Source organism: Arachis duranensis, chromosome 6, assembly GCF_000817695.3.
Source record: "Arachis duranensis cultivar V14167 chromosome 6, aradu.V14167.gnm2.J7QH, whole genome shotgun sequence".
NCBI classification, from domain to species: domain Eukaryota; kingdom Viridiplantae; phylum Streptophyta; class Magnoliopsida; order Fabales; family Fabaceae; genus Arachis; species Arachis duranensis.
Window position 1 is genome coordinate 65,576,529 of NC_029777.3, and position 10,756 is coordinate 65,587,284.

At 37.3% G+C, this 10,756-nt stretch overlaps 1 non-coding gene across 1 annotated transcript; it reads right to left on the bottom strand.

Annotated features, from left to right (window-relative positions):
- Positions 1-7,930: 7,930 nt before the first annotated feature.
- On the bottom strand, positions 7,931-8,038 carry LOC127740324 (small nucleolar RNA R71). The gene has a single exon (XR_008001003.1). It is a non-coding gene; the product is annotated as a small nucleolar RNA R71 (small nucleolar RNA).
- Positions 8,039-10,756: the final 2,718 nt, after the last annotated feature.

Below are 10,756 nucleotides of genomic sequence, written 5' to 3' on the forward strand. Positions count from 1 at the left end.
CTCCTATTTATACACTTTCTATTCTTGGATCTTAGGATTTGGATGGGCTTTTGATTTGGTGAAGAAATGAATTTTATTGGATTTTTAATCTAATTATAGCCCATGAAGGATTGCTTCCAAGAGGCTGCCCTGCCCTTGTGGAGGGTAGGGTAGAGAATTGGTGCGTGCAGCCTTGGTGCGGGCGTGGTGCGTTGGTGCGTGCTGCAGAATGCTGCCCTGCCCTTGCGGAGGGCAGGGCAGAAAATTCTGGTGCGCCAGTTTGGTGCTTGTGCGCGCTGCTGGTGCTGCCGAATGATGCCCTTGGTGCGCCAGGTTGGTGCGCTGGCCGTGCCACAACAAAATGCTGCCCTGCCCTCGCAGAGGGCAGGGCAGTGTTTCCAAATTGAAGTCCCGTGTTCGAGACTTGGCCGATACACACGCTACCCATTTTCCTTGGCTTTCTTGGCACCAAAGTGAAGCCTAGTTCCTTGCTTCCTCATTGTTTCGTGCTCAACTCTTGTGGCAAGCATTGGTAGGCTTTTTCCTTTGATTTATTTTCCATGAAGGCCCGATAATGCCCTTGTGGAGGGCAGGGCAAGGTTTCGTTCTTCTTTGATCCAAGGCACAATTTTGTGCCCTGCCCTTGTCGTGGGCAGGGCAGAGTTGCCTTTAAAGCCTTGTTTGCTTATGTTGCCCTCCTAGAGGGCAGTGTGCCCTTGTGGAGGGCAATACTTGCTTCCCTCCTTCTTGCGCCACACCTTTTTCTCCTTGGGCCACGCTTTCTTAAGCCACGCTTTCTTAAGCCACGCTTTCTCTTTTCTTCTTTTCTTCACCTACAATCAACCAAAACAACTACTCAAAGTATCACTAAATTCACAAGGCTTATAAATCAATTAAAATTCAATTAAATTTAGCTTAAACCTCATGAGTTAGCATCAAATTCATGGTAGTTGCTTGATCTAAAGAAATTATGCCTTTTCACTCCAAATCACTTACTTAGGATGCAAGAAAGTGCATAAAGACTAATAAAACAAGTGAAATTAGCTTGAAAAATGGGTATATGATGACTTGTCATCATTTATGCATTCAAAACCTTAATCAAATGCATTGAGAAAAAGAAAAAAAAGAAAAAAAAAGGCAAGTAATAAAAGGGGACAAAATGCCCAAAAGTAAGTATTGGTATCAATGCATATGTACTAAACTCAATTTTAGGATGCATGAACATGTAGTAAACACAGTTAATGGGAAGTTAGATTTTGTATTTTTATTAAATGAATTGTCTTAAGTTAGGTGGAAAGTTTATGTTAATTAAGGATTCAAATTTTAGTCCACTTGGCCAAATACAATCCTACCTTGACCCTAACCCCATTACAACCCTTAAAAGACCTCTTGATTTGTGTATTGGTGCATTAAATTTTTATTGATTTTTAGATGAAGAGCAAGCTAGAGAAAGCAAGATTAGTAGAGAATTGAGAGAATTGACCCTAGACACTTGAGAGTTAGAATGATATACACTACTAGTAAGGGTTCAGTGCTTAATTCTATGTTCCCTGTTTTTATGAGCTATCTTCTTCTTGCAAGTTATTTATATTGTATTTTGTGATTTGAATTAGTGAAATCCAGTTCATAGTAGGTAGAATCATTTTAGCATGTAGTTGCATTCACATTCATAGGTTACATTGCATAAGTCTTGCCTTTCCCTAAAGTCTTGGCTTTCCCTACTCATTTATTTGGTCTCCTTGAGTTTAGCATGAGGACATGCTAATGTTTAAGTGTGGGGAGATCGACAAACCACTATTTTATGGTTTACAATGTGTTTAATTGTGTGGTTTTATCATTGTCTTTACCCACTTATTCATACAATTAGCATGCATTTATATTTTCTTCCTAAAATTATTACATGATTGAAAACATACTTCTTTGGTCTTAATTTAGCTAATCTTAATCCTCTCTTATTACCATTCGATGCCTTGATCTGTGTGTTAAGTGTTTCAGGCTTTATAGGACATGAATGAGTGAGAGATTGGGAAGGAAGCTTGCAAAAATGGAAGGAACACAATAAATTGAGGAGATGACCAGTGAGAAGTGACGCACGGAAGAAAGGAATTCGCAGTGACGCAACCGCATGGCTCACGCCACTGCGCGGATTGGAAAAGCACAAGTGACACGGAAGCGTGGACAATGCGAATGCGTGGCAGGGAAAAAGCGAATGACGCGTCCGCATGGATGACGCAATCGCGTGACGTGCACGATCTGCAGAATTACAAAAGTCACTGGCAGAGATTCTGGGCCGCATTTCAACCCAGTTTTCCGCCCATAAACACAGATTAAAAGTAGGGAACATGCAGAGACTCAACATGCCTTCATAATTCATAATTTTAGTTTTAGATGAAGTTTTTAGAGAGAGAGGTTCTCTCCTCTCCCTTAGGATTAGGATTAGGATTTTTAGAACTTAGGAATATTTTTATCTCATCTTTTTATCAGGTTCAATATCTTTTTATTTCGACTTTTCTTAAATGTTGATTATTGATGTTACTTATTTGGCTTATGATTCTTCATATTTGGATTGATTTTATTTTATTAATGCAATTGAGGTATTTCAGACTTATATGTTACTGATGCTTGGGCTCTATCCAAATTATTTTCATTCAGGTAGATTGTGTTCCCTTTTGGCTTTGGTTAATTGATTGGTAACTCTTGAGTTATCAAACTCATTGTTGACTGAAAATTTGAATTCTTCAAGAATTAATTCGAGATCCAATAACTCTAACTTTTCCCAAGGAAAGACTGGGACTTGAGGATTCGAATTAATTCATTCACTTAACTTACCTTCATAGTTAGAGGTTAACAAAGTGGGAGAAAAATCCAATTCTCATCACAATTGATAAGGATAACTAGGATAGGAATTCCAGTTTTTCATACCTTGCCAAAAGCCTATTTTACAGTTATTTGTTTATTTTACTTGCCATTTAAATTACTTGTTCCTCATCTTTAAAACCCCAATTTACAAAACTCATAACCAATAATAAGAACATACGTCCCTGCAATTCCTTGAGAAGACGACCCGAGGTTTAAATACTTGGTTATCAATTTTAAAGGGGTTTGTTACATGTGACAACCAAAACATTTGCACGAAGGGATTTCTGTTGGTTTAGAATCTATATCTACAACGCGACTATTTTTATAAAATTCTTTACTAGCAAAAATCCTAACGTCAATCCTTCACCTTTCTTAAATGAAAAATGTTTTTAATACAAAAGAACAAGAAGTACATGAGTTTCGAATTCATCCTTGAAATTAATTTAATTATATTGATGTGGTGACAATACTTTTTGTTTTATGAATGAATGCTTGAACAGTGCATATTTTTTATCTTGTTGTTTATGAATGTTAAAATTGTTGGCTCTTGAAAGAATGATGAAAAAGAGAAATGTTATTGATGATCTGAAAAATCACGAAATTGATTCTTGAAGCAAGAAAAAGCAGTGAAAAAGAAGAAGCTTGCGAAAAAAAAGAAAGAAAGAGAAAAAAAAGCAAGCAGAAAAAGCCAATAGCCCTTAAAACAAAAGGTAAGGGTAAAAAGGATCCAAGGCTTTGAGCATCAATGGATAGGAGGGCCAAGGAAATAAAATCCAGGCCTAAGCGACTAAATCAAGCTGTCCCTAACCATATGCTTGTGTCATGAAGGTCCAAGTGAAAAGCTTGAGACTGAGTGGTTAAAGTCGTGATCCAAAGCAAAAAGAGTGTGCTTAAGAGCTCTGGACATCTCTAACTGGGGACTCTAGCAAAGCTGAGTCACAATCTGAAAAGGTTCACCCAGTGATGTGTCTATGGCATTTATGTATCCGGTGGTAATACTGGAAAACAAAGTGCTTAGGGCCACGGCCAAGACTCATAAAAGTAGATGTGTTCAAGAATCAACATACTTAACTTAGAGAATCAATAACACTATCTGAACTCTAAGTTCCTCTGGATTCCAATCATTCTAAACTTCTAAGGATAAAGTGAGATGCCAAAACTGTTCAGAAGCAAAAAGCTACAAGTCCCTCTAATCTAATTAGAACTAATATTCATTGTTGTTTTGGGATTTATAGTATATTCTCTTCTTTTTATCCTATTTGATTTTCAGTTGCTTGGGGACAAGCAACAATTTAAGTTTGGTGTTGTGATGAGCGGATAATTCATACGCTTTTTGGCATTGTTTTTAGGTAGTTTTTAGTAGGATCTAGCTACTTTTAGGAATGTTTTTATTAGTTTTTGTGCAAAATTCACATTTCTTGATTTTACTATGAGTTTGTGTATTTTTCTGTGATTTCAGGTATTTTCTGGCTGGAATTAAGGGACCTGAGCAAAAATCTGATAGGAGGCTGAAAAAGGACTACAGATGTTGTTAGATTCTGAACTCCCTGCACTCGAAATAGATTTTATAGAGCTAAAAAACCCCAAATGGTGCGCTCTCAATTGCATTGGAAAGTATCCATCTAGGGCTTTCCAGCAATATATAATAGTCCATACTTTATTTGAGTTTAGAGGACGCAAACTGGCGTTCAATGCCAGCTCCATGCTGCATTCGGGAGTAAAACGCCAGAAACACGTCACAAACCAGAGTTAAACGCCAAAAACATGTTACAACTTGGCGTTTAACCCCATGAGAAGCCTCTGCACGTGTAAAGCTCAAGCTCAGCCCAAGCACACACCAAAGTGGTCCCGGGAAGTGGATTTCTGCACTTAGACTTATTTCTGTAAACCCTAGTAACTAGTTTAGTATAAATAGAACTTTTTACTATTGTATTAGGGAGGATCTTTGGACGTTTAGTCCTTAGACCAATGTCTTGGTTATCCTGGTTCCCTCTCTGGGGCTGGAACCAATGAACACCTTTATCGCTTGTGTATTTTTAACGGTGGAGTTTCTACACACCATAGAGTAAGGGTGTGGAGCTCTGCTGTTCCTCGAGTACTAATGCAAAGTACTATTGTTCTTCTATTCAATTCACGCTTATTCTTATTCTAAGATATCCATTCAAACCCAAGAACCTGATGAATGTGATGATTATGTGACGCTCATAACCATTCTCACTTATGAACGTGTGCCTGACAACCACTTTCATTCTACATGCAAATAAGCTTGAATGAATATCTCTTGGATTCCTTCATCAGAATCTTCGTGGTATAAGCTAGAATCCATTGGCAGCATTCTTGAGAATTCGGAAAGTGTAAACCTTGTCTGTGGTATTCCGAGTAGGATTCAGGGATTGAATAACTGTGACGAGCTTCAAACTCGCGACTATAGGGCATGGTGACAACGTAAAAGGATAGTAAATCCTATTCCTACATGATCAAGAACTGACAGATGATTAGCCGTGTGGTGACAGCGCACCTGGACCATTTTCATTGAGAGGATGGATGGTAGCCATTGACAACGGTGATCCCCCAACATACAGCTTGCCATGGAAAGGAGTAAGAATTATTGGATGAAAGCAGTATGAAAGCAGAGATTCAGAAGGAACACAGTATCTTCATGCGCTTATCTGAAATTCCCACCAATGAATTACATAAGTATCTCTATCTTTATTTTATGCTTTATTTATCTTTATATTTGAAAACCATTATAACCATTAGAATTCACCTGACTGGAATTTACAAGATGACCATCGCTTGCTTCATACCAACAATCTCCGTGGGATCGACCCTTACTCACGTTAGGTTTATTACTTGGACAACCCAGTGCACTTGCTGGTTAGTTGTGCGAAGTTGTGAAGAATGTGTGTGAACCATAGTATTGTGCACCAAGTTTTTGGAGCCATTGCTAGGAATTGTTCGAGCTGTGAAAAGTATGAGTCACAATTTTGCCTATCAAGTTTTTGGCACCATTGTCAGGGATTGTTTGAGTTTGGACAATAGACGGTTCATCTTGTTGCTCAGATTAGGTAATTTTCTTTTCAAAAAGTTTTCAAAAATCTTTCAAAATTTTTTTTATTTGTTTTCATTTTTCCAAAAAGAAATTTTCGAAAAATCCAAAAAAATTAATAAATAAAAAAATCAAAAATATTTTGTGCTTCTTGTTTGAGTCTAGTGTCAATTTTTAAGTTTGGTGTCAATTGCATGTTTTTAAAATTTATGCATTTTTTCGAAAAATTCATGCATGGTGTTCTTCATGATATTCAAGTTGTTCTTGATAAGTCTTCTTGTTTGATCTTCAAATTTTCTTGTTTTGTGTTTTTTGTTATTTTTCATATGCACTTTTGCATTCATAGTGTCTAAGCTTTGAAAATTTCTAAGTTTGGTGTCTTGCATGTTTTCCTCTCTTGAAAAATTTTCAAAAATAAGTCTTGATGTTCATCTTGATCTTCAAAGTGTTCTTGGTGTTCATCTTGACATTCATAGTGTTCTTGCATGCATTAGTTGTTTTGATTCATAATTTTTATGTCTTGAGTCATTTTATTGTTTTTCTCTTTCCACATTAAATTCAAAAAAATTCAAAAAATATCTTTTCCTCATTTCTCTCATAAATTTCGAAATCTTTGGATTGACTTGGTCAAAAAATTTTAAAAATAAGTTGTTTCTTGTTAGTCAAGTCAAGATATCAATTTTTAAAATCCTATCTTTTCAAAATCTTTTTCAAAAATCAAATCTTTTTCATTTTTCTTATCATTTTTCAAAAATTTTAAAAATTGATTTTCAACATCTTTTTCTTACTTTTATTTCATAATTTTTGAAAACTTTACTAACAATTAATGTGATTGATTCAAAAATTTGAAGTTTGTTACTTTCTTGTTAAGAAAGGTTCAATATTTAAATTCTAGAATCATATCTTTTAGTTTCTTGTTAGTCAAGTAATCAATTTAAATTTTAAAAATCAAATCTTTTTAATTTCCTTTTCAAATCTTTTTCAAAACAAATCTCAATCATATCTTGTCAAATGTCAATCATATCTTTTTTCAAAATCAATTTCAAAAATCTTTTCTAACTCCTTATCTTTTCAAAATTGATTTTCAAATCTTTTTTCAACTAACTAATTAACTTTTTGTTTGTTTCTTATCTTTTTCAAAACCACCTAACCACTTTTCTCTCACTAATTTTCGAAAATCACCATCCTCTTTTTCAAAATTCTTTTAATTAACTAATTGTTTCAAATTTTAATTTTAATTTTATTTCTTCTCTTAATTTTTGAAAATCACTAACCATTTTTCAAAAATAATTTTCGAAAACTCCTCTCTCTGACCCCCTTCTATTTATTTATTCATTTACTAACTCTTCTCTTCATCTAAAAATTCGAACCCTCTCTTCTCCTCTATGTTCGAATTTTTCTCCTCTTTCTTCTATTCTTTTCTTCTTCTACTCACATAAAGGAATCTCTATACTGTGACATAGAGGATTCCTCTTCCTTTTCTGTTCTCTTCTTTTTCATATGAGCAGGAGCAAGGACAAGAACATTCTTGTTGAAGCAGATCCTTAACCTGAAAGGACTTTGAAGAAGAAACTAAGAGAAGCTAAAATACAACAATCCAGAGAAAACCTTACAGAAATTTTCGAAAAAGAAGAGGAGATGGCAGCCAAAAATAATAATAACAACAATAATGCAAGGAGGAAGCTTGGTGATTATACTACACCTACTTCCAATTTTTATGGAAGAAGCATCTCAATCCCTGCCATTGGAGCAAACAATTTTGAGCTGAAGCCTCAACTAGTTGCTCTAATGCAATAGAACTGCAAGTTTCATGGACTTCCATCAGAAGATCCCTATCAATTTTTAACTGAGTTCTTGCAGATCTGTGATACTGTTAAGACTAATGGAATAGATCCTGAAGTTTACAGGCTCATGCTTTTCCCTTTTGCTGTAAGAGACAGAGCTAGAACATGGTTGGACTCACAACCTAAAGATAGCCTGGACTCTTGGGATAAGCTGGTCACGACCATCTTGGCCAAGTTCTTTCCTCCTCAAAAGCTGAGTAAGCTTAGAGTGGATGTTTAGACCTTCAGGCAAAAAGATGGTGAATCCCTCTATGAAGCTTGGGAAAGATACAAGTAGTTGACCAAAAAGTGTCTTTCTGGTATGCTTTCAGAGTGGACCATTTTGGATATATTCTATGATGGTCTATCTGAGTTCTCTAAGATGTCACTGAACCATTCTGCAGGTGGATCCATTCACCTAAAGAAAATGCCTTCAGAAGCTCAAGAACTCATTGACATGGTTACAAATAACCAATTCATGTACACCTCTGAGAGGAATCCTGTGAGTAATGGGACGCCTCAGAAGAAGGATGTTCTTGAAATTGATGCTCTGAATGCCATATTGGCTCAGAACAAAACGTTGACTCAGCAAGTCAACATGATTTCTCAGAGTCTGAATGGATTGCAAAATGCATCCAACAGTACTAAAGAAGCATCTTCTGATGAAGAAGCTTATGATCTTGAGAACCCTACAATGGTAGAGGTGAATTACATAGGTGAACCCTATGGAAACACCTATAATCTCTCATGGAGAAATCATCCAAATTTCTCATAGAAGGATCAACAAAATCCCCAACAAGGCTTTAATAAGGGTGGAAGAAACAGATTTAGCAATAGCAAGACTTTTCCATCATCTTCTCAGCAACTGTTCATACCCTGGGTCGAGCTGTCCGACCCGGGATGTTCGACAGACAAAATGACCGACCTGTTCAGGTCAGGGCAACCCGACCACTTTCCAGAGAGCTCGGCCAAAGTCACCAGGAAAGCCCAAAGAAGGTCCCAAATAGAGGAACAAGCCCCAAATCCTAAGGCAGCCCAAGCTTACAGAGAGAAGGGCAGTTCACTTGAAGATAAAGATGACCTCACTTGAAGATAAGATAAAAGATAAGATATGATAACTAACTTATCTTAGAAGGTCACCCTACGCCATTATAAATACACTAGATCGACCTCTAGTTTCAGGTAACCCTCGGAACATTAGCGCTGTTGTCGGGGAACCTGGAAGTCATCCCATTGCCATGGCGGACGACCATGACAACGATCACACCTCAGATCTAGAAGAAAGAACGCCGCATAAAAACGCGGACACAACACCAAAAGATACTCCCCAAATCAACAATAAGAACTCCCCAAACGAGGGAGCCCTGGAGGCATTTCAAGATCGGTTAAAACAACTTGAGGAAGACGCTCTACGTCAACGAGAGGCCAAGAAGTATCTACAAAAAGAAATAAGGCGACGCCGGGAACTGGAAACCAAACTCCTAAAACTTGAAGCCGATGTCCAGACGAAAGCCAGCCAATCCATTCCCGAAGATAACGCACAAAAAGAGCAATACCCATTCACCAAAGAAATCATGAAGACAAAAATCCCAAAGGACTTTAAACTCCTATACATGACCTTATACGACGGCATTACAGATCCCAGCCATCATCTCAGCAACTTCAGAAGCAGAATGTACCTCACCGATGCCTCAGATGCAGTTCGTTGCAAAGCCTTTCCAACTACTTTAACAAAAATAGCAATTAGATGGTTCGACAATCTCCCTCCTAGGTCCATCTCGAGTTTTGACGACATGGCTAAAAACTTCCTGGCCAGATTCTCCATCAAAAAGGACAAAGCTAAACATGCTCCGAGCTTACTAGGAATCAGACAAGGAGAGGGGAAATCTTGCGTAACTACATGGAGAGATTCAACAAAACATGCATGGATATACAAAACCTTCCAACAGAAGCTGCCATCATGGGTCTCATTAATGGCCTGCGAGAAGGGCCTTTTAGTCAATCCATATCAAAGAAGTACCCCACATCTCTGAACGAGGTGCAGGAGCGAGCGGAAAAATACATCAACATGGAGGAAAACTTCCGATTAGGAGAGACCTCAAAAGCAGGGTTCATCCCTCGGGATAAAGACAAAGATTCTAGAAAAAAGGAAGATCGACATGGAGAGAAAATAAAAAAATACCACAATTACACTCCTCTTCGGGTGTCTCTTGTGGATGTCTATGATAAACTACTATTTTATGGTTTATCTTGTGCTCAATTGAGTGGTTTTTATCAAGCCTTTGCCCACTTATTCATATGATTTGCATGGTTTTACATTCTCTTTCCTGATTTTATGCTATGATTGAAAGCATGTTTCTTTGGTCTTAATTTAGTTAATTTTAAATTCTCTCTTATTATCATTCGATGCCTTGATATGTGTGTTAAGTGATTTCAAGGATTACAGGGCAAGAATAGCTTAGAGGATGGAAAGGAAGCATGCAAAAGTGGAAGGAATACAAGAAGTTGAAGAAACTGCTAAGCTGTCAGCCTGACCTCTTTGCACTCAAACAGACATAACTTGAGCTACAGAGATCCAAATGACGCGGTTCCAGTTGCCTTGGAAAGCTAACATCCGGGGCTTCGATTTGATATATAATATGTCATAGTGACCATACCGCTAGGCGACGCGAACGCGTGATCCACGCGGACGCGTTGCAGTGACGAAAAACCAGCGTAGCTAAATTCGTAAACAGCGACTTCTGGGCTGTTTCTGACCCAGTTTTCGGCCCAGAAAACACAGATCAGAGGCTATAAAGTGGGGGAATCCATTAATTCATTATCATGCTTTTATAATTCATAATTTTAGTTTTAGATGTAGTTTTTAGAGAGAGAGGCTCTCTCCTCTCTCTTAGGATTTAGGATTAGGATTTTTAGAAATTAGGGATTTAACTCATCTTCACATCAGGTTCAATATTCCTTTATCTTGACTTCTCTTCTACTTTGAGATACTTTAATGCTTTTATTTGTATTTGATTTATGTTGCCCAATTGGCTTATGAATATTG